Consider the following 25,490-nt stretch of genomic DNA (forward strand, 5'->3'; position numbering starts at 1 on the left):
GTTTTTTAATTGATGTTTTCTTGATTGTTTTACATAGGGTATACATTGGCCTTAGGGATGGTCCAGACTAAAAAAAACTATTGGTCGATCAAAAGTCAAGCCAATCGATCGGTGGYCATTTTTTAAGGTGTATTTTTCCATATAGACACACCCTATGTGTTTTATAGTGTCGACTTGTCATTCAGGGCAGATGGGGCTCTGTTTAGCTAATATACATATATACTGTATATATATAGTACCGGTCAAATGTTTTAGAACACCTACTCATTCAAGGGGTTTTCTTTATTTTTACTATTTTCTACATTGTAGAATAATAGTGAATACATCAAAACTATGAAATAGCACATATGGAATCACGTAATAACCCAAAAAGTTTTTAACAAATCAAAACATATTTTAGATTTTAGATTTTTCAAGTAGCCAACCTTTGCCTTGATGACAGCTTTGTACACTCTTGGCATTCTCTCAACCAGCTTCACCTGAAATGTTTTCCAACAGTCTTGAAGGAGTCCCACAAATGCTGAGCACTTGTTGGCTGCTTTTCCTTCACTCTGCGGTCCAACTCATCCCAAACCATCTCAATTGGGTTGAGATCAGGTGATTGTGGAGGCCAGGTCATCTGATGCAGCACTCCATCACTCTCCTTCTTGGTCAAACATCCCTTACACAGCCGTGAGGTGTGTTGGGTCATTGACCTGTTGAAAAACAAATGATAGTCCCACTAAGCGTGGGATGGCTTATCGCCGCAGAATGCTGTGGTAGCCATGCTGGTTAAGTGTGCATTACTACATGATTCCATATGTGTTATTTCATAGTTTTGATGTCTTCACTATTATTCTACAATGTAGAAAATAGTAAAAATAAAGAAAACCCCTTGAATGAGTAGGTGTGTCCAAACTTTTGACTGGTGCTGTATATATATATTTTTTAGCTAAACAGCCTAAACAGCCCCACCGGGTCACCACTGCATGATACTTAATACTGTGTGGTTGAAAGGTCAGTCAAGCTTTTATAAGTTTGGTTGTCCATGTGGGTTTATCGTAGATCGCGTATCATTCATTCAACTAAAGTTTGAGTAGCGGCCAACTTTGTGCGCGTGAGTGGATAAGAACAGTTGCAAAATGTTGACAACTCGTGGGAAGGGGAGAGAGAGAGTGAGTGGGAGTGAACGAGAGGGAGAGAAGAGCAGGGTAAAAGAGGGAGCCACTTGTTCACAAGGAGTTTAGAGTACTTGGCACTATTTACCTCAGTAGCCATGGGGTCTCTAACTGGACCCTCGTGTCTGCTTCTGTTTTTCATGGTGACCCTCCAGACCCCGTACCTCACCCACGCGAATAGGATAATCACAGAGAAAACAGGCCGCGCTGATTCATCTGAGAGCGGTAAGAGCGAGCGTCGACAGTTCTGTGTACGGCTCAGCACCAGTCAGAGGAAAACAGCAGGGTGGCCGATGCACGCGATACAGTATATGTAAAGAAAAGTGTGGTTGTTTTTATTAACTTCTCTTGCAAAGAATCCTCAAACTATTCTAATTAATGCAGGATGTTATTTAATTTACAGTGGATATAGGCTAACATTTTAGCAGACCCTCTCATCCAGAGCGATTTATCTTAATGAGTGATTACATTTTCATACTGGGCCCCCATGGGAATCGAACCCACAACCCTTGCGCCATGCTCTATCAACTGAGCCATACTGGACTAACCAACTAATTTGAAGCAGATACAACTTGTAAGTTGTCATCTGTTTCCTACATTCCATCTTAACTTTTGTAAATTGCTAAAATGTAATTTGCAAATAGGCTAAACATTGGACATTCATTAGTAAATTATGCTACGTTTAATCCCCCAGTCAAAATGACCTATGGGATTTTTCTTCTTTCCCAATAAAATAAAGAATGCTATAGGATTGTGAAAACAGTAAGATTTTGTTATATTTCTGTCAGAATCCTATTTGGGGAAAATATCCTCAGTAAGGCTACAAGGCCTATATATTGAATAGAGATATTAGTTCTCCAATGATAGGCAATACACATTTCAGTTCTCCAATGACAGGCCATACACATTTTTGTTCTCCAAATGATAGGCCATACACCTTTGTTTAGCCTATCACATGTACAGGCTGTGGATATACACTGTCCCAATGTTGTGGAGTGCTACTGTATCAACAGACCTTTCAGCCAACCCTCTTGCCCCCCTTACAGACACTTGCATTCCATTGCCATGGCGACCAGTCCTAAATATTTGTGTGCTTTTCTTTATTCCAGGGCTTGGGTTGAAGGAGCATTTTCTGATTGTTACACAGCACAATAGGCTGCGCAGCTGGGTCACCCCCATGGCCGCTAACATGCAAAAAATGGTTAGTTGCCTTGCCTGCCTTTCCTTATATTTATGTTGTGTGTGTGTGTGTGTGTGTGTGTCAGTTTGTCTGTCTGTTTGTCTGTCTGCCCCTCTGATTGGGGAGTATAGGCTGGTCCTAGCTCTATGATGGCAACTTCTACCCGGAGCTGTAAGCAAATGTAACTATGCCAACTGCCGTGCTGCCATGCAGGCTGGCCCATTTGAAACACATCACTGAGTTACATGGCTGCTGCTGCCTGCTGGACACCAAGGTCACCTGAAATYGAGCCCTGCCAGAAACCCTCCCCTGTGCTCTTTCCCATYCTCCCAATTACKGTTTGTCACAGAGTCTGTCTCTTGGTTAACCGAGCCCTCGGTAAAGGCCCTCCATTTGATCCATGATTTATAACACAGCTATATATTAWATCCAAAGGTACTGTACAGATKAGTTGAAATCGTATCCTCATAAGTAGTCACAGTTCRTCCCTCTGAGGGTATCCCCATTTCCCCATCTCTAACAACTAAACAAAGGCAGCGACACCAGAGATTTCTCACAGGGTATCTTCTGTTGAAACYTTGATATTCCCAACAGTGAGAGACAGTGAATATCAGTGTGTTAACGAAGACAGTGCATGTTGCAGTCACAGGGGCACTGACACCACAGCTGTTCTGTATGGTGCTGTCTCTGGCAGGGTGTTAATGCTGAAGGCCATAAACACTGTGTGGGGTGGATCTGGGATCTGTCCCTGGGGCTCTGCGATAGATATATCTGTTAGGGACCAGGAGGATTACATACGGTGTCTCTCTGTCTCTACTCAAACTAACAGTTTACATACACTAAGTTGACTGTGCCTTTAAACAGCTTGGAAAATTCCAGAAAATTATGTCATGGCTTTAGAAGCTTCTGATAGGCTAATTGACATAATTTGAGTCAACTGGAGGTGTACCTGTGAATGTATTTCAAGGCCTACCTTCAAACTCAGTGTCTCTTTGCTTGACATCATGGGAAAATCAAAAGAAATCAGAAAAACCACAGAAACCTCCACAACCCTCACGCCCTGGCCATAGAGAGGCTTTTATTCTCTATTTTGGTTAGGCCAGGGTGTGACTAGGGTGGGCATTCTAGTTTCTTTATTTCTATGTTTTCTATTTCTTTGTGTTTGGCCGGGTGTGGTTCTCAATCAGAGGCAGCTGTCTATCGTTGTCTCTGATTGAGAATCATACTTAGGCATCTTTTTCCCACCTGTGTTTTGTGGGTAGTTGTTTTCTGTTTTGTGTTTGCACCAGACAGAACTGTTTCGTTTTGTTCCACTTTGTTATTTTGTTTCAGTGTTCAGTTTGAATAAATAATCATGAACACGTACAACGCTGCGCTTTGGTCCACTCCTTCTTTATCAGACGAGCGTGACAGAACTACCCACCACCAAAGGACCAAGCAGCGTGGTAAGAAGGATGACTGGACATGTGAGGACATTTTAAATGGCAAGGGATCCTGGACGTGGGAGGAGATCCTGGCTGGGAAGGATCGCCTGCCCTGGGAGCAGGTAGAAGCAGAGAGGAAGGCGAAGGCAGCAGCTAAAGCGGAGCGGCAATGTTATAAGGGAACACGGCTGGCAAGGAAGCCCGAGAGGCACGTTGGGGAGCACGGGGAGTGTGGCAGAGTCAGGTTGGAGACCTGAGCCAATTCCCCGTGCTTACCGTGGCGAGCATGTGACTGGTCAGGCCCCGTGCTATGGGGTGATGCGCACTGTGTCTCGGCCGAGCATTCACAGGCCGGTGTGCTCGGTCTCAGCATCCCGCATTTGCCGGGTGGAAGTGGGCATCCAGCCAGAATGGGTGGTGCCAGCTCTGCGGTCGAGACCGCCAGTGTGCCTTCACGGCCCAGTGTATCCGGTGCCTCGGCCAAGGAAGAGGCCTCCTGTATGTCTCCCCAGCCTGGTGAGTCCTGTGCCTGCTCCCAGTCAGGTCTCCTGTGTGTCTCCCCAGCCTGGTGAGTCCTGTGCCTGCGTCGAGCCCGGAGCCTCCAGCGACGGCCTCCAGTCCGGAGCATCCAGCAACGTTCTCCAGTCCGGAGCCTCCAGCGACGAAGGTCTCCAGTCCGGAGCCTCCAGCGACGACGGTCTCCAGTCCGGAGCCACCAGCGACGACGGTCTCCAGTCCGGAGCCTCCAGCGACGACGGTCTCCAGTCCGGAGCCTCCAGCGACGACGGTCTCCAGTCCGGAGCCTCCAGCGACGACGGTCTCCAGTCTGGGGCCCGCAACGAGGGTCCCCAGTCCGGGGCCCGCTACGAGGATCCCCGAACCGGGGTCGGCAGCGAGGGTCCCCGCACCAAAGGTGCCACCAAGTGGGGTGAGCCAGCGGTGGAGCGGGGTCTGCGTCCCGCACCTGAGCCGCCGCAGCGGATAGATGCCGACCCAGACCCTCCTCTATAGGTTTAGGTTTTTTGGCCGGAGTCCGCACCTTTGGGGGGGGGGGTACTGTCACGCCCTGACCTTATAGATCCTTTTTATGTCTCTATTTTGGTTTGGTCAGGGCGTGAGTTGGGGTGGGCATTCTATGTTTTGTGTTTCTATGATTTTCTATTTCTATGTTTTGGCCAGGTATGGTTCTCAATCAGGGACAGCTGTCTATCGTTGTCTCTGATTGGGAACCATACTTAGGTAGCTTTTTCCCCCACCGTTCTTTGTAGGAAGTTGACTTTGTTTTGGGCACATAGCCTTTGAGCTTCACGGTTTGGTTTTGTAGTGTTTATTGTTTTGTTTTAAATCCTTTTGACTTAATAAAGAAAATGTACGCTCACCATGCTGCACCTTGGTCCTCATCCTTCAACAGCCATGACAGGTTCATCCTTGGGAGCAATTTCCAAACGCCTGAAGGTACCACGTTCATCTGTTCTAACAATAGTACGCAAGTATAAACATCATGGGACCACGCAGCCATCATACCAATAAGTAAGGGAATACCCCCCTGAAATGGACAAAAATGAATGGGAACTTATTGGCACCGTACGAAACATATATACAATGTACAATACCACTCAAATGGACGTTGTTTCAATTAAAACTTATTGCAAATGCCATATGGCAAATGCCAAGTGTCACACAGCAAAAATCCAATAGATGGCGAGCGCGCTCCACGGTAAATGTTCATATTGCAAATGCACATCGTCAAGACCCAAGGGTAAAATTTAGAAAATGTGAACTTTTTTTCAAAAACGTATCACCTTCTTAAAAAAGTGCCTTCTGGACTGTTTTTCGAAAATTTTGCGTTTAAATATTTATTTATTTATTTTTTTTTTTTGGTCAATTGTACAAGTATAAGAACTGTATGAACATACTTTTGTCATATTTTATTGTCATATTTTTTAAAAATTGTCCATAAGGCATATGTTTTGTCCATTTGCAATATGATTTCATATGGAGTCAAAAGTCGAAGTCAAAAGTCAGTGAACCATTGCCAAATGCCACAAGAAATGTCCAAATGCAATATGAAAGTATTGAAAGTGCCAAATCAGGATGTTTTGTCCATTTGCAATATGATTTCATATGGAGTCAAAAGTCGAAGTCAAAAGTCAGTGAACCATTGCCAAATGCCATAAGAAATGTCCAAATGCAATATGAAAGTATTGAAAGTGCCAAATCAGGGTGTTATGTTCATTTGCCATGTACGATCATAGGAAGTCGGTTTCCAAACCCAAAAGTAAGTGAACCATGTCCAAATGTCATTTATACTGCCCAAATGATATATAGCACTATGTTAAGCCATGAATCAACCTAGATGGTCTAATTGTCATGTATGATGAGGGAGAAGTGGGACTCTGTTGTTTTTTAACGATTAAAAAAATAAAATAAAAATGACCCTATTGGACGGGTGGGGGGGTGCTCCCTACCCGTAGACCCCTTGCACCCCCTTAAAGGCATTACATCTTCTTTTTTTTTTTTTTTTTTTTTTTTAAATGTGCTCCTGGTAACCCATTCCAATCACCAGGCGCACAGCTGTCCATTTGCAATATGTTTCAATGGGCATTTACCATCACAAATTTGACATGCTCAAAAATCCTGCAGGAATGCGAAATTGACTGGCCCGATGAACTCGGGATGGCCGGGCAGTGATTCTGGTTCCTCTCCATCTCTCGTTGTGTTGATTTCATAATGTCCATTTGGTGATGTTTTTTCACTGTTGAATCTTATTGCAAATGTACTGTTCATTTTCAATATGTTTCAATGGGCATTTACCATCACGAATTTGACATGCTCAAAAATACTGCGGAAATGCAAATTGACTGGCCCGATGAACTCGGGATGGCCGGGCAGTGATAGTGGTTCCTCTCCATCGCTCGATGGTGACATGAGAGAAATGGGACTCTGTTGTTTTTTATAGATTTTTTGAAAAACATCCAAAATGACCAGGGACTATTGGATGGGCACGGGTGGGGGGGTGCTAACTACCCAACCGTGAACCCCTTGCACCCCCCTAAAGGCAAAAAAAAACATTTTAAAAATGTGCTCCTGGTAACCCATTCCAATCACCAGGCGCACGGCTGTCCATTTGCAATATGTTTCAATGAGCATTTACCATCACGAAGTTGACATGCTCAGAAATCCTGCAGGAATGCGAAATTGACTGGCCCGATGAACTCGGGTTTGGCCGGGCAGTGATTCTGGTTCCTCTCCATCGCTCATTGGTGTTGATTTCAGAATGTCAATTTGGTGATGGTCTATCAATGTTTAAACATATTGCAAATGGACAAAAGTCAGCAATAATGTTTCAACCGGACAATTCCTTTGTCTTTAGAAAGGAAAAGGAATGCAGCTACCTCTCACGGGCGCACGCCTGACTGAGCTCATGGCATTCTGCCAGACACCTGATTGAAACAGCTCTTATTCTCTCCCCCTTCACAGTAGAAGCCTGAAACAAGGTTCTAAAGACTGTTGACATCTAGTGGAAGCCTTAGGATGTGCAATCGGACCAAATTTTACACTGTATATTGGATAGACAAAGACTTGAAAACCTACAAACCTTAGATTTCCCACTTCCTGGTTGGATTTTTTCTCAGGTTTTTGCCTGCCATATGAGTTCTGTTATAATCACAGACATCATTCAAACCGTTTTAGAAACTTCAGAGTGTTTTCTATTCTAATCTACTAATAATATGCTTATCTTAGCTTCTGGGCCTGAGTAGCAGGCAGTTTACTCTGGGCACCATATTCATCCAAGCTACTCAATACTGCCCCCAGCCATAAGAAGTTAAACCATAATAAAAACATAAAACATGTAGTTACGTTCTAGTTGCGGGTCCAGTTCTGACATTATGTGTAGGCCTAGCTGAGGCGACCCCGGAACTCAAGTTTTGGCTCGATAGGTCATTTGGAGCCCGAGCAGCGAACTTAATTGGTACCCGTTGCTACGGGGCGGTTTCCAAGCACCTAAACTTGCGATTTTTCAAAATGTCATCATTTTCGTGATGGTCACAATGAATTGAAGTTATTGCAAATGTATGAGGCTGTTTCTCGGTCTGAGACCCTTCTAGAGCCACATAACTCACTGTGCACTATCGACTTGAGCTCTAGAACAGGTTTCTAAAGTTTCAGAGCTCTAGGTCTGACGGTTCTTTGATAGTTCGAACAAAGGTAACTATTGCAGGCTCTGTGTGTCTCTAAGCCCCACACTGTGTCACTCCGTCCTTGCTGTGTGTGTGTGTGAGCTTTTCTTGGAAATCTGATGGGAGAAATGATTGATTTACAGTTCATGAGTGTTTCCTAATCACACGTATGAAGTTTTGGAAAGATCTGACTTTTTTAACCCTTCGAAACAGCCCCTATGACCCCAATTTATGGGGAGAGAAGTCATTGCAAACTGTTTGATGTAAACACCCTGTTTTCACTGTTAAGGGTTAATGTCACACGGCCTTTGTTAGGCTTCCACCGTTCGGGAGGACCTCAGGAACGTTCCATTGGTTGAATTGTCCTTCTAACCCTAACGGTTCCGCTGCTGTCCCCTATAAGCACCCAAAAGTTAGGGCCCGGCTTCATTATGGGCCTACTTTTTTTCATGGTTGCTGCGCTCAGACCGTGCAAGCTACGGTCAAGCGGGGCATCTCGTTGAACTCGGCACAGCCTAGAGATTATGGTAATGCCATTGTAAGCTCTGTGTGTCTTTAAGCCCCGCACTGTGTCACTCCATCCTTGCTGTTTGTGTGTGTGTGTGAGAGAGCTTTTCTTTGACATCTGTTGGGAGAAATGACTGATTTACAGTTCATGAGGGTTGCCTAATCACACATATGAAGTTTTGAAAAGATCTGACCTTTATAATGCTTCGAAACAGCCCCTATGACCCCAATTTAAGACACTTCCGGTTGACACAGGAAGCTGAAAGTGAACACATATCCTCTTTGGGGTAGGCTCTTACAGAATTTTGAGTTTTAAGTCTTTACGTTAACTTCTCTAGGATAGGGGGCAGCATTTTCACTTTTGGATAAATAGCGTGCCCAATTTCAACTGCCTTCTACTCATCCCCAGAATATAAGATATGCATATTATTAGTAGATTTGGATAGAAAACACTCTGAAGTTTGTCTGTGAGTATCACAGAACTTATGTAGCAGGCAAAACCCCGAGGACTAACCATTCAGATTGTTTTCTTTTGAGGTCATCGTCTGTTCAATGAGTTTTCATTGGGATACTAGATTTCTAATCAACCTGTTTGCAGTTCCTACCGCTTCCACTGGATGTCACCAGTCTTTGGAAATAGGTTGAGGTTATTCCTTTGTGCAATGAAGAAGAACGGCCATCTGGAATCAGTGTAACGTTATGTGTACTGTTTGAGAGTTGCGCAAGACTAGAAAAGTATCGTTAGTTTGTTGTCATCCTGTATTGAAAACAGATAGACCCGTCTTCAATTTGATCGATTATTAACGTTTACAAATACCTTAAGTTGTATTACAAAAGTAGTTTGAAATGTTTTGGCAAAGTTTAGAGGAAATTTTTTAGATATTTTGTATTGACGTTGCGCAAATTGGAAGCAGTTTTTTTCTGGATCAAACGCGCCAAATAAATTGACATTTTGGACATATATGGACGGAATTAATCGAACAAAAGGACCATTTGTGATGTTTATGGGACATATTGGAGTGCCAACAAAAGAAATTRGTCAAAGGTAAGGCATGATTTATATTTTATTTCTGCGTTTTGTGTTGCGCCTGCAGGGTTGAAATATGCTACACTCTCTTTGTTTACTGTTGTGCTATCATCAGATAATAGCATCTTATGCTTTCACCGAAAAGCCTTTTTGAAATCTGACATGTTGGCTGGATTCACAACGAGTGTAGCTTTAATTTGGTATCTTATATGTGTGATTTAATGAAAGTTTGATTTTATATAATTTTTTTGAATTTGGCGCTCTACATTTTCCCTGGCTATTGGCCAAGTGGGACGCAAGCGTCCCACATATCCCAGAGAGGTTAACTTCACTAGGGTAGGGGGCAGCATTCGGAATTTTGGATGAAAAGCGTGCCCAAATTAAACTGCCTGCTACTCAAGCCCAGAAGATAGGATATGCATATAATTAGTTGATTTGGATAGAAAACACTCTAAAGTTTCCAAAACTGTTAAAATAATGTCTGTGAGTATCACAGAACTGATATGGCAGGCGAACACCCGAGGAAAATCCAACCAGGAAGTACTATTATTTTGAAAGGCTGTTTTTCCATTGAAAGCCTATCCACCATACAAAGACTTAGGATCCAGTTCACGAGCTCTTTTGCTTCCTCTAGGTGTGGCCAGTCTTTAGTCATTGTTTCAGGCTTTTACTCTGAAAAATGAGGGAGATACAGCACTTTTAATCAGTGGCCAGTGGACATTTCCATTCATCAGCCATGCACCTGATCGGGAACGCACCTTTCTTGTTTCTCCTTTCCTATTGACGAAGCTTTTGTCCGGTTGAAATATTATTGATTATTTATGACAAAAACAACCGGAGGATTGATTTTAAACATCGTTTGGCATGTTTCTACTAACTTTTATTGTACTTTTTGTTTTACTTTTCGTCTGGACTTAAGCATTCGGATTACTGGACAAAACGCGTGAACAAAAATGAGCTTTTTGGTCATAAAGAGGTACATTATCGAACAAAACGAACATTTATTGTCTAACATGAAGACCTGGGAGTGCCACCAGATGAAGATCATCAAAGGTAAGTGATTCATTTTAATGCTATTTCTGACTTTTGTGATACTCTCCTTGGCTGGAAAATGGCTGTATGGGTTTCTGTGGCTAGGTGCTGACCTAACATAATCGCAAAGTGCGCTTTCTCCGTAAAGCCTTTTTGAAATCTGACACAGCGGTTGCATTAAGGAGAAGTTTATCTTTATCGTATGTTCAACACTTGTATCGTTTATCAATGTTTATGATGAGTATTTCTGTAATTTGATGTGGCTCTCTGCACTTTCACCGGATGTTTGTTTGAGACAATGCATTTCTGACCATAACGTGCCAATGTAAACTGAGATTTTTGGATATAAATATGAACTTTATCGAACAAAACATACATGTATTGTGTAACATGAAGTCCTATGAGTGCCATCTGATGAAGATCATCAAAGTTCAGTGATTCATTTTATTTATATTTCTGCTTTTTGTGACTCCTCTGTTTGGCTGGGAAAATGGCTGTATGGTTTTCTGTGACTAGGTGCTGACCTAACATAATTGCATGGTGTGCTTTCGCAGTAAAGCCTTTTTGAAATCGGACACTGTGGTTGGATTTACAAAAAGTTTATCTTTAAAATGGTGGATAATACTTGTATGTTTGAGGGGTTTTAATTATGGAATTTCTGTTGTTTTGAATTTGGCGCCCTGCAATTTCACTGGCTGTTGTCGAGGTGGGACACTAGCGTCCCACTTGTACCAGAGAGGTTAACTCAAAAAGCAGCCCATTAGTCCAAACCTATGCTCACCAAGTTTCGTCTTCAAAGTCTTTTCCGTTTAGGAGAAATGGCCATGTCGTGATTGGTGATGTTTTGTACATTTGCAATAAGATTCCATTCGCCATCTGGTGGAATTTACCAGGACAGCGGAAAAAGAAGAAGCCACTGCTCCAAAACCGCCATAAAGAGCCAGTCTACGGTTTGCAACTGCACATGGGGAGAAGAAGAAGAAATGTCCTCTGGTCTGATGAAACAAAAATAGAACTGTTTGGCCATAATGACCATCGTTATGTTTAAAGGAAATAGGGGTAGTCTTGCAAGCCTAAGAACACCATCCCAACTGTGAAGCACGGGGGTGGCAGCATCATGTTGTGGGGYTGCTTTGCTGCAGGAGGGACTGGTGCACTTCACAAAATAGTTGGCATAATGAGGGATGGAAAATTATGTYGATATATTGAAGCAACATCTCAAGACATCAGTCAGGAAGTTAAAGCTTGGTCGCAAATGGGTCTTCCAAATGGACAATGACCRCAAGCATACTTCCAAAGTTGTGGCAAAATGGCTTAAGGACAACAAAGTCAAGGTATTGGAGTTGCCATCACAAAGCCCTGACCTCAACCCTATAGACAATGTGTGGGCAGAACTGAAAAAGCGTGTGCGAGCAAGGAGGCCTACAATCCTGACTCAGTTACATCAGCTCTATTAGGAGGAATGGGTCAAAATTCACCCAACTTATTGTGGGAAGCTTGTGGAAGGCTACCCGAAACGTTTGACCGAAGTTAAACAATTTAAAGGCAATGCTATCAAATACTAATTGAGTGTATGTAAACTTCTGACCCACTGGGAATGTGATGAAAGAAATAAAAGCTGAAATAAATCATTCTGTCTGTTATTATTCTGATATTTCACATTCTTAAAATAAAGTGGGGATCCTAACTGACCTAAGACAGGGAATTTTTACTAGGATTAAATGTCAGGAATAGTGAAAACTGAGTTTAAATGTATTTAAATGTATTTGGCTAAGGTGTATGTAAACTGCCGACTTCAACTGTATTCATACTCCTTGACTTATTCCACATTTTGTTGTGTTACGGCCTGAATTCAAAATGGATTACATACATTTTTTTCCTCTTACCCATCTACACACAATACCCCATAATGGCAAAGTAAAAACGTGTTTTTAGAAATGTTTGCGAATTTACTGAAAATTAAATACATACATATCTCATTTACATAAGTATTCACACCCCTGATTTAATAGTTTGTAGAAGCACCTTTGGCAGCAATTACAGCAGTGGGTATTTCTGGGTAAGTCTCTAAGAGCTCTCCACACCRGGATTGTGCAACCTTTGCCCATGATTCATTTCAAAATTATTCAATCTCTGTCAAATTGGTTGTTAATTATAGCTCAACAGCCATTTTCAGGCCATAGATTTTCAAGTATATTTAAGTTATACAAATACAAAAAGGCACTCGCACATCTGAGCAATCTTATTTGCAGGTGCATGGCATCAATTGAACAAGATGAAGGAAAAGGAAAAAAGTAGTTTTCAGTTAAAACTGTACAGTTTTAGTTAAAACTGGACACTCAGGAACATTCACGGTTTCCTTCCTCTCCGGCATCTGAGTTAGGAAGGACGCCTGTATCTTTGTAGTGACTGGGTGTATTGATACACCATCCAAAGTGTAATTAATAACTTCACCACGCTCAAAGGGATATTCAATGTCTGCTTTTTTAATTTTTACCCATCTACCAATAGGTGCCGTCCTTTACGAGGCAATGGAAAACCTCTKTGATCTTTGTGGTTGAATCTGCATTTGAAATTCGCTGCTCGATTGAGGGACTAGTCATTCAAAAATCATGTTATACACTATTATTGAACACAGAGTGAATCCATGCAACTTATTATGTGACTTGTTAAGCACATTTTTACTCCAGGAACTTATTTAGGCTTGGCATAACAAAGGGGTTGAATAATTATTGACTCAAGACATTTCAGCTTTTCATTTTTAATTCTTAATATTTTTTTAATTATGGGGTATTGTGTGTAGGCCAGTGACAAAAGAATCTCAATGTAATCCATTTTAAATTCAGGCTGTAACACAACAAAATGTGGAAAACGTCAAGGAGTGTGAATACTTTCTGAAGGCACTGTAAATTAATCTTAACTGAACTTAATTGAAGAAGTTGTAGTTTTCATCACTGAGGTAATGCAAACTAACAGTCTCAGGTATAGTCTAATGATTTTCACTTAAACACTCAGATAAAGTGAGAGAAAACAAGCATGTTACCCAAGGACTGAGTGAATAGTGTGGGTGGGCACTGTGCAGCCTGAAACAACACGAATGTGTGACAAGCCTCCAATGATAATCCACTGGGCATTTTCTCTATATCTGATTCCATCTATTACTGTGCCAGTCTTATCTCCCTTTGCTTACATTGCATGAGGACAGACGAAGACAGAGGACAATCAGTGGATAATGAAACACACAACAGTGGGGTTGAATAGTGTAGGTCCTGGAGGCCTAATGGCCGTTTTGTCCAAAACCGTCACTTATCATAGATTGCGTTCTCAAAGCCCATGTATACAGATAGAGCAGAGTTCCTAGACTGCTGCTAAGCATCGGCAAACTGCACATAGCTGATAACACGTAATGAGAAAAAGAGGATGAGGATATTATCATGCTTCATTCAGGACTGTGGTATTACAGGTAATTTGCTTGCGAAGGCCGATGGAGGAATCCCGGGCGAGCTGAAGAAGCATATTAAGGAGCTTTACTGATAAACGCTTAAAAGGCTCAGGGCTTTAGCTGCGTTTGTGATTCTCTTTGAGGAATTTCCACCCAGGCAGGGCAGCAGGCGTGGGTAAGCGCTGACTGATTGTGTCGGTAAAGAGATTATAGTGTGGCCCTGCAGCAGCCTCCCTCTTCTCCCTCTTCTTCTTCTCTTCAGGAGATAAAAGAGCAGCGCTTCACACAGTTTCACAAATGAGGCTCTTCTCTCTCTGTACTCAGTCCATGCCCTCTGGAGGTTCACAGAGGGCTGGGGAAGCCTGTCTGACAATAGGAGGTACTTTGCTTCAAATACAGAAATGGAAATTAGGTATTTTCTTTTGGTGTAAGACAGGAGAGGGAGGCGTTTGTTTTGCGTCTACTCATTGCAGAAACTCGTTTTCTCGTTGTAATGACATCATTTCATGTTTTGCCTGCTGGGTATGTGTGAGAGAAAGTGTATAGGCTATGTGTGCGTCTGGAGCTAAGTAATTTACAGTACATTAGGTCAAAGTTCAACCCACTTAATGTCTCCACTTAGCTGAGGACTCCCACGGCTAAAAGACAGTTTTGAGTGGGCATGAAAACATCGACTGGGAAACAGTTTTCCTGCTGAATGTCACTTTGCTATTAAAAGCTCTGCTGTCTTGGCTTATTTTATGGACTACACTCCTTGCCAACATCAATTCCTCAGCTATAAGTTGTTGAATTTACGGACCATAACAGAGTAAGACTCAACATACTCCTATGTCTGGTCTTTGCTTCACTCCTGTAGTTACTTAATTCCTTGCGCTGATGCATTGTGACGTGAAATGGAACATTCAAGAAGGGGACTTGCCCGGTGACCCTGCTCCCCTCTGGCGGCATCAAAGCGTGCACTGATGATTTTGACCAGAGGACATCAGGGGGAACAATGTGCTCAAAGGGGCTTAGCACACTCTTAATTAGCTGTCACTCCCCTGACATCTGGACATGCCTCCATTCATCAAACAACAAATGTCCTATGATGAGGAAGTAGTGCTAATGATGAAGTTAGTCCTACAGGAAGCAATATCATCCTTTCCAAGCTCTTTATAGTATGGCATGTATACTCCCATACACTGGGCCTGTTGTATTCTCTCCAATGTTTTCATGTGTCAGTCATAAGACCTTCATCTGAGTTTTAGTAGGTATTTTCCTTAATAAATTGAAACACATGTCTCCAGTTAGTGTTTCTGCGTATTGAGGATCTCTTACTTCACTGCAAATTGACAAACGGGTCAGTGTTCCCTTTTAGAAGGCCCTTAAATATTAACACAGATGTGCCAGAGGAAGATTAACTTAAAAGATGACAAGATGAAAACTCCCCTCTTTTCACCTGTCAGTGGACCCAGTCAAAGCCACTGTGGAGGAAATGACACTGATTTGTTTGGCTGTCTCATTCTGGCCCCCCTCTAAGGGGCTAGTTTTTATATAACACACATTCAGGTGAAAACACCAGCTGTGAGCTCTGCTGAGTACACACAGGCAGGCTGTGAGATGTGGCTATCAGTAGGACAGGAGTGGCCTGGAGAGTCTGTTTGTGTTGGGGCCCTCTCAAGGTGATGGAAGGCTGGCAGAATCTCTGAGGAGCAACGTTGAGAAGGTGTGGAAAGATGCGACTGTTGGGGGCTGTAGTAATGGTGAAGGAGAAGAGACGGGGGTCAGTGAAATGGAGAGATGGTTGGATGTTGACGGCCTGGCTAACTTTTAGATCTCTCTGAAGAGCGAGTGGGAGTCGGATAGCTTTGCATGACATCCCACTGATGTGTGCCAGGATACCCTCTCCCTCCCCTTTCCTCCCCCTCTGTCCCCTCTCCCCATCTCTGAAACAGGACCCCTTCGTTGGGAGCCAGTCGTGAAAAGGCATATGTGGAAACACGCCCCTTTTCACGCTCGGGTCCTGAGTGCTGACAAGATAACTGGCTGCGGTTGCCGGGGCAGCTAACGCTGAGGGGAGAAATTCTGCTACCACTCGACACGCACAAGACGAGACGGGTCAAACGGCTTAGCCAATGAGTGACAGCCACTGTCCGTCTCCCTGTCCTAACAGAGGCAGAGGCTGCCTCATCAGTTCCTCATAAGCAAAACAGAAGAATCCACACTGTTTATATGCTGCTTATACAGTGCATTCAGAAAATATTCAGACTTTTCCCACATTTTGTTACGTTACAGCCTTATTCTAAAATTGATTTTTTTTAAAATCCTCATCAATCTACACACAATACCCAATAATGACAAAAACAGGTTTTCATAAAATGTTTGCAAATGTATTACAAATAAAAAACAGAAATACCTTATTTACATAAGTATTCAGACTCTTTGCTATGAGAGTCGAAATTGAGCTCAGGTGCATCCTGTTTCCATTGATCATCCTTGAGATGTTTCAACAACATGATTGGAGTCCACCTGTGGTAAATTCAATTTATTGGACATGATTTGGAAAGGAACACACTTCTCTATATAAGGTCCCACAGTTTACAGTGCATGTCAGAGCAAAAAACCAAGCCATGAGGTCGAGGGAATTGTCTGTAGAGCTCCGAGACAGGATTGTGTCAAGGCACAGATCTGGGGAAGGGTACCAAAACAATTTCTGAAGCATTGAAGGTCCCCAAGAAAACAGTGATATATCCTCACGCCAATATTTTATACATTTGCAAACATTTCTAAAAACCTATTTTTGCTTTGTCATTATGGGATATTGTGTGTAGATTGATGAGGGGAAAAAAACAATATAATCTATTTTAGAATAAGGCTGTAAAGTAACAAAATCTGTAAAATGTCAAGGGGTCTGAGTACTTTCCGAATGCACTGTATGCTTATAAATGTGTCTACTGGGACACTGTTTAGACACTCAGTTCTTCATCTGCCTCAGTGCCTTGTGTCTCTTTAGTGGGCGGATATCCCAACTCAGTACTTGATACTGACAGGACCATCATGTCTCTGACTGTACTGTATCTTTAAGCATAACCCTGTGAGTCTGTCTATGTTGTAGCAGGCTCTGTGCCAGGAGAGGAGAGAATGTTAATAGGTGTGTGACGTTGGGATTTAATTTGATCCCTCCACTTTAGAGACACACACCTCTCACCAGACCAGGGCATGACTAAAGGACACTAACCCGTCCAGACTGTCCCGCCTCTGGCACCCTACTCCCCACCCCCGATTTACCCCTACACTCCATGACCCCTTCTCCAACTCCCCTTACTTCTCTCTCCCCCTACATCCCAGTCCACCAGTGTCTATGTCTATGTCTCATGGTGAGAGGAGAGACATAGAGAAGCTCAATGGGTGTAACTTTTGTTGACAATTTCAATACCCTTTGGAAACAAAACATGTTTTATAAGGAGGATGGGATACACCCAAATCATTTGGGTTCCTGGATCCTTTCACAGGCTGCGTTGAGACAATTACTTATTAATGACCCAAAGCCCAGCTCAGTTAATCCCTACCATTGTGACACTGAGTCGTCATAATGTCAAATGTATATTATACCAGGGGCATTGGAAGACACAATGTAAGTAACCTAATTGATGTCCCTCTAACTGCCTCTGCTGATCCTACAGCTATTGTATGCAGTAATCATGTGCCTATGAACCAGATTTATACTGTTAGCACTGAGCCGGTGTGCCCTAGTAGGAAGTCCACTGTGTGCATCTCACCCTGCACTAACATAAATAACAAGAGCATATCTACTTCTGCTAAGTAAAGCAATGAAAACAAGTAAGCATCCCAGAAAAGTGCTCAAAATAGCCCACATTAATATATGTAGCTTAAGTAACAAGGTTCTTGACAATACCTTTGATACAGTGGCAGCAATACAAGGTTATAACATTTACAGAAATGCCAATGGTGTTGCTGTTAATATTCAGAACCACATTCCTGTAAAGCTTAGAGGATCTCATGTTAAATTCAGGTCTCTTCACAGTCCCCAAGTCCAGAACAGACAATGGGAGGCGCACAGTATTACATAGAGCCATGACTACATGGAACTCTATTCCATATCAGGTAACTGATGCAAGCAGTAAAATTAGATGAAAAAAACCAGATAAAAATACACCTTATGGAACAGTGAGGACTGTAAAGAAACACAAACATAGGCACAGACACATGCATACACACACACACGAAAACATACGCACTATACACACAAGTACACATGGATTTTGTATTGTAGATATGTGGTAGTGGTGGAGTAGGGGCCTGAGGGGGCACAGTGTGTTGTGAATGTATTGTTTTTAAAATTGTATAACTGCCTTAATTTTGCTGCATCCCAGGAAGAGTAGCTGCTGCCTTGGCATAATAAATACAAATACAAGGTGTCATAGGACACCTTGCTTAGCCGGAATCCTGCCCTAAGTGCACCAGCTTTGAAAGCAGAGATCACCTTTCAGCCTCCCAGGGTGTTTGCTGTTCACCATCCTGACTGTGTAATTTCTTTAGGACTGTCTTGTTTAAGATCAGGTACCATCACATGGCCTGTGCTGGCCTTTAGCGATGGATAGCACTCTTGCTGTTGTTGATCTATTTAAGGTCTATGAGGATGAGATAGTATACTCAGTGACCTAATGGTCAGCTGGCCGAACAGCAGAGTCACTATGCCATGGTCTGTGCTCATACAACCAACTTTATTTATTTATTTCCCTCCCATACTCCCACACAGTCTGTCTTTTTATCGATCTCCCCATCAGTCCCTGCCCAAATACCGTATCCATTTTAGGCTATAGATTTCCAGAGCTCTGTGACTAAGTCTTCAGAAGAAACCTTGTCAGTGAACATTAACAATGGGAGGCCAAATGGAGAGCCTGGCATGGGGAGTGTCCCAAAAGCAAAATGTGTCCCTGAAAAAGAGCCCTTCAGGTCACAAAGAGAGGAAGTCGGTCTGTCACCCTCAGTCATTGGAAGGTTGTTCCCCATTGTATTAGTTTAAACGTGTGTGTGTGTGCGTGTGTGTGTGTGTGTGTGTGTGTGTGTGTGTGTGTGTGTGCGTGTGCGTGTGCTTGCGTGCGTGTGTGTGTGTGTGTGTGTTGTCTTCTCCCCCTTCCCCATATCTGTAGGACTGGAGTGAGAAGCTGGTTCTACTTGCCCAGGAGAGGGCGGAGTCTTGCCACACAGACCCCTCTCCTCAGGACCAACAGCTCCGCCACATTGGCTGGAACACCCATCACTCAGCCCATGCCACAACTTCATTTGCTGAGGTCATTGACTCATGGTTCGAGGAAGGGAGGGACTTCATGTACTTGAGTGGGCAATGCAGAGAGAATGCTACCTGCCAACACTACACACAGGTAATGGTTAACAGTWCTGGATCTGTCAACTGTGCAGCAACCCTAAGTAACTTTGTGACAAAACAAGAAGTCTCAATTCAACTCTTAATTCAGTTTGAGTAATTGGCGTGACTGAGTTTGTGTTGCCCACTTGCCAATACATTGTGTTGCCAATATACTCCCTTTCCCACTCTGTTTTTCTCTAACTCTGTCTGTGTGTCTGTCCTGTCTGTCAATCTCTCTCTGTCGATCTCTCTGTTGCTCTCTCTCTCTGCTGTAGTTGGTGTGGGCCACCTCCAGTAATGTGGGCTGTGCCAGACAGTTGTGTCTGAGGGGTGATGCTCTCTGAGCTATTGTCTGTGCATACTCCCTGGGTAAGAACACTACTAATATACCTAATGTGTGGTGTTGTGCTGTGTGTTGTGTGTGTGTGTGTGTGTGTGTGTGTGTGTGTGTGTGTGTGTGTGTGTGTGTGTGGTGTGTGGTGTGTGTGTGTGTGTGTGTGTGTGTGTGTGTGTGTGTGTGTGTGTGTGTGTGTGTGTGTGTACATATACATGTGTGTACATATACATGTGTGTGTGATATATGTCTCTCTGCAGGGGTACGGGAGGTCAATGGGAGGTTGGTGGTGCCCTATGTGGCTGGTTTCTCCTGTTCTCTCTGCACCTCTTCCATGTCAGGCTGCTTCAGACTTGGGACCATGTGGGAGGACTGTGTGGTGAGACCCCTATAGACAACGCTCTCATTCATTAAAGGTAGACTCAGTGATATTATGTTGCCACGAGCAGCACGCAGATTTGTGATGAGTGAGAGTATCTGCGCATGGTCATGGGTTTGCTTCACACTGTTACAGTGGTGAAGTTTAGCCTCGCACTTCAACGCTCTTACAGTCTGACCAGACCGGACACATCGCGTGCGCGCAGCGTCGCAAAATACATTGACCATGTTATTCAATTATTGCACTCATACTGCTCGCGCGCGCCAACGAGCATCTGCGTTGCCAAGGGCTAAAATAGAACTTCTTTCTATTTCTGACGCAGATCGCGCTGCAAGTCCTGCCTCTCCCATCTCCTCATTGGTTTATAGAAGGAGGTACCCACGTGCTATCTCCTCATTGGTTATACCACGTGGGTGATTGAAAGACAAACTGTTTTGCGGGTTGTCGTGGTAATACTATGAAAGTGTAGATGCCAATCACCATATAAGTTCAAAGATGAAAAGACCTGGAAGGAGGAGAGATGACTAGAAATGATTCGGTTGACCATTTTATGTGTGGATTAATTGTCGGAGTAGAGGACCTTGTGCATTTCAGGTAAAATAACAACTCAATGTTTATATCCCAGGACAATTAGCTAGCAACAGCAAGCTAGCTAAATAGGACAAATTAGCTAGCAACAGCAAGCTAGCTAAATAGGACAAATTAGCTAGCAAGTGCAAGCTAACTAGCTAAATTGCCATACATGTTTAATGCTTTTCGACCTGTCCTCAAATGAATGTCATTGGTTCAGAGTTTGTTTTGATATTTTACCTGCATGTCGTGATCGCGTTTGGTGTAGGGCGACAAAATAAATGTATGCACGATAGCGCACGTGGCGCACACGCGCAGCCGGTTTTGGTTCCGTGTTAGTTGTTGCGGAAATTGACCCACTATGCTGTTAATTTTGTGAACCTATGTCATATAAATGAGTCTATCTTTAAATTAGTGAAAATGTTAGCATTTTAATCATATTAGCTGTTCTTTACTCAAAGTAGTATCTATTTCAACCAACTCTGTTCTCTACAGATTTTTTTCTTAGAATCTCTTTAGTGCACTAAAAGCGACGTATCACCTCTTTTGAGGATGACAGTTCATTATCTATTTTGAGCCAAAACGTTAAGTGTATTTTTTTCCTACTTAAAGTATTGTCATGTGAAGGGGTTTTCACCTAATCCGGTTTAACAGTATAGCCAACACTTAACCACTTACCATGCAATGATGGCCTTGTCAGAGAACAAGCACCAACTGGAGGCTAAATGTATTCATGGAAAAATTAAGACTTTTAAGCAAAGGTATTTAGAAAATTGTATCTGTGTTCCAGAGACCCCCAGGAACCCATGTCGTATGAGCAGCAATGGTCGTTGAACATCTCCCCTCTGCCAGTGTCATTGTGGACCTGGGTTCACCGGACGATTCTGTCAGGGTATCAGTCTATGTGCTGTGTTACCAGTCTGACAGTCTACTACAGTCATTATTACTCTTGTGTGTCTGACTAGCCATGCTCTGCAGTGTGTGTGTGTTCAGGTATCTCTGTAGGTGCATCATGGTCGATATACTGTATGTGACTGTGTGTGTGACGTGTGTGTGTGTTTCAGTGCGCTGCAGTGTGAAGTGTGTGCACGGCCGCTACAAGGAAGAGGAGTGCTCCTGCAAGTGTGATGTTGGTTATGGGGGTGCTGAGTGTGCAGGTGAGTGTGATGTTGGTTATGGGGGTGCTGAGTGTGCAGGTGAGTGTGATGTTGACTATGGGGGTGCTGAGTGTGCAGGTGAGTGTGATGTTGACTATGGGGTGCTGAGTTGTGCAGGTGAGTGTGTGATGTTGATGATGGGGTGCTGAGTGTGATGTTGGTTATGGGGTGCTGAGTGTGCAGGTGAGTGTGATGTTGACTATGGGGGGTGCTGAAGTGTTGCAGGTGAGTGTGATGTTTGGTTATGGGGGTGCTGAGCGTGCAGGTAGTGTGATGTTGGTTATGGGGGTGCTGAGTGTGCAGGTGAGTGTGATGTTGACTATGGGGGTGGCTGAGTGTGCAGGGAGTGTGTGATGTTGGTTATGGGGGTGCTGAGTGTGCAGGTGAGTGGTGATGTTGGTTATGGGGTGCTGAGTGTGCAGGTGAGTGTGGATGTTGATTATGGGGTGCTGAGTGTGATGTTGGTTATGTGGGTGCTGAGTGTGCAAGGTGAGTGTGATGTTGGTTATGGGGGTGCTGAGTGTGCAGGTGAGTGTGATGTTGGTTATGGGGGTGCTGAGTGTGCAGGTGAGTGTGTATGTGTGTGGGAATCAGGGTTGGGGTCAATTCCATTTCAATTCCAGTCAATTCAGGAAGTACATTGAAATTCCAATTCCAATTCTTTACTGTTTTAATTTAAATGGAATTGACCACAACCCTGGTGGGAATACGTTTAGGTAGCCAATGTGCTACTGTTACACCATTACTTTAAACCAGAATGAACCAGACTCCTATCATCATTGTATCTAAGCCAATGCACCCTCTTTTCTATTAAGCTTCAGCCTGATTATATTCAAGTTGTATCTGCTAGTTTGAGCCAGTATGGATTCCAATGTTTACTGTGTTATCAAGCCATATGCATCTCAGGGGTTTTTCTTGTTTGGGCAAAAGACCGTGCTCCGTCCTCTCTCCTCCATCCTCTCTCCTCCGTCCTCTCTCCTCCTAGAACTGGAATCCGATAAGTGGTCATATTGTCGAGCAGTGTGTCAATTTGTCAGTAGGAAGCGTGTCCTCCCCTCCTCGATAGCCACCTTTCATCGAGGATACTCATGTATCCTACCATGGAAGAGTTTTGAAATCTGTCACACCCCCATTTGAATCAGTTTTTGTTTTGTCAGAGACTAAGAACATGCACACATTTAAAAACAATATGCTACTTATTGTTTTATCTATAAAATGTCTTGCACAACTAACTTCATTAATTTTGATCATTTTACACATTTATTTTGGGATCCACCTCTGTAAACGTAATTTGCCTATTGACGCGCGATTGCAGAAGGACCATCTCATTTCAAGCAAGCACATTTTCATCCACGTTCACTCTGCTCGCCGACTCTCCTCGATTAACTTTGATGTTTTCAAAAGGAGGCGAGTGAGGACGGAGGAGAGAGGACGCAGGAGGTGGGCAAATCAAAATGATAAAAGGTCATAGTGTTTATTGTGACCAGAATGGACTGCGGTCTGTACATTGAGTTTGAGCCAAGATGGATGGTCAGTGCCNGCAAATCAAAATGATAAAAGGTCATAGTGTTTATTGTGACCAGAATGGACTGCGGTCTGTACATTGAGTTTGAGCCAAGATGGATGGTCAGTGCCTGGTGTCTCTTTACTGAGGTCTAATGTGTGTTGCTTATGTTTCTGTAGAGAAGCAGCAGTTTCCCTTCCACAGCTGTGACGTGAGGATAGATGGAGAGTGCTTCATGGTGTCTCCAGAGGTCGACACCTACTATGGAGCCAAGACCCGCTGTCAGGTTAGAGAGAGTGAGAGACAGAGAGTGTGAGAGTGTGAGATTGTGTGAGTGTGTGAGTGTGAGAGTGTGAGAGTGTGAGATTGTGAGAGTGTGTGAGTGAGTGTAACCCATGTTGTGGTTTCTGTTTGGACCCCAGGAGCGAGGGGGGATTCTGGCCCAGATCCACAACCAGAAGGTTCAGGACATCCTCACATTTTACCTCAGCCAGCTGGAGACCAGCAACGAGGTCACAGACCCCGACTTTGAGACACGCAACTTCTGGATCGGTACGTCACTTTCKCTGTCCTTCTKTACYTACAGCCAAATAGCMTTGACAGGCTGACTTTGMGAGTTTGTGTGAGCAGCATTGAGATGTGTCAAGGTGAGATYAGGATAKGRGTCCTGTAAGGCTGTGTGTATTGTGTCCAGGGCTGACATATAAACCTCTGAAGGACTCTTTCCGCTGGGACTCAGGAGAAATCCCCACATACAGCAGCTTCGCATTTGGACAGCCTGACAACCAGGGGTGAGAGAGTCATAACTTTTGACAACTTAATGATAATAGTAACAACAATTAGAACTTTGTATTATCATGGCATCTTGTTCAATGGATAATCATAAAATAATATTATTGTAGTCAGAATCTACAGTAAGCAGGTGGAATGAGGCACTGCAGATGCGACTCCACTATATTTTTTACTGGAATGAACATATTGATACCATCATGGTTATTCTATACTGTGTGGAACACAGGTATAGTCTCACGTAGTCTAACATTATCACCTCACCCTCTGTGTCAGGAGGAGAGAAGCCTGGGCCCATACCCACAAAGCATCTCAGAGTAGGAGTGCTGATTTAGGATCAGTTTTTCCATTTAGATCTAAATGAAAATGATTATATGGACAGATCCTAGATCAGCACACCTTATCTGAGATGCTTTGTTGATACGGGCCCTGGACATTGAGGCTACTGTGTTTGAAAGCAGAACTGTCATTTTCTGTCTGACCACCAGATGTCTCTGTGTTCCCTCTCTCCTCTCTCTCGTTTCTCTCTCCCTGCAGCTTTGGGAACTGTGTGGAGCTGCAGGCATCCAGCGCCTTTAACTGGAATGACCAGCGCTGTAAAACACGCAACCGATACATCTGCCAGTACGGTGAGAGAACACAACTCTATGACAGACAGAAAGAGACAGAGGTGAAAAGAGAGGGAGGGAGAGAGAGGTGGAGAGAAACAGAGATGCTGAGATATTCTAATCAAGGAAATCTGTCCTCACACTGCATCCAGACTCATTACAATTAGATGTAGCATTCACTGATATATCTTAAAACTCTCTAAACCTGCAGGTGGTTTAAAACACCTGTTGGACATTGACATCACCGTGACAACATATTAAGAGAGACTGACAGCAGCTCGTAAAAAATCCTGACAGACAGAGCGGAGTTCAAACACTATCGGTAGAAGTTACCAGTACACACAAATCTAGGATCAGCTTACTATCCCCAAATTCTGACCTTAGATCAGCATGCAAGGGAAAGACATCAGGACCCTAAATCTTTACCTGGTCTCTCTTGCTGAGGGATGCTGGAGTCAAAGTGAGTGTTCGGTATAAAACCCAAGCAGAGAACACATAAACACATCACAGCTCTAACTCCTGATCTGGGTGCAGTGTTTACCGTCTGTGTTTATGAGGGAGAGGCTGTGTGACACGGCCCACACATTTTAATGATACACTCAGCTGGAATCAATGGCACTCAGGGCTCCTCATAAAGAGCCTTCTAGAGATCGATATACGTCAGGCCTACAATGGAACCAAACACACACACACATTTCTCCCCTCTATAATTCACCAGTGTGATGGAGTCAGAATTGGAGGGTGGTATTGTTTGTTTGGTTTTGGTTAATTGTGTGTGTTCTAGGCAGGTGGCGAGCTCTGCAATCTCATATTGATCATCCAGGGCCGTCC

The 25,490-nt window shown here is 43.5% G+C and overlaps 1 pseudogene; it reads left to right on the forward strand.

The window, feature by feature from the left end:
• Positions 1-1,164: 1,164 nt before the first annotated feature.
• Positions 1,165-25,490, forward strand: part of LOC111973721 (C-type lectin domain family 18 member A-like) — a 31,484-nt pseudogene continuing 7,158 nt past the window's right edge.

The sequence above is a fragment of the Salvelinus sp. IW2-2015 genome, linkage group LG15 (genome assembly GCF_002910315.2).
Source record: "Salvelinus sp. IW2-2015 linkage group LG15, ASM291031v2, whole genome shotgun sequence".
Classification (NCBI taxonomy): Eukaryota; Metazoa; Chordata; class Actinopteri; order Salmoniformes; family Salmonidae; genus Salvelinus; species Salvelinus sp. IW2-2015.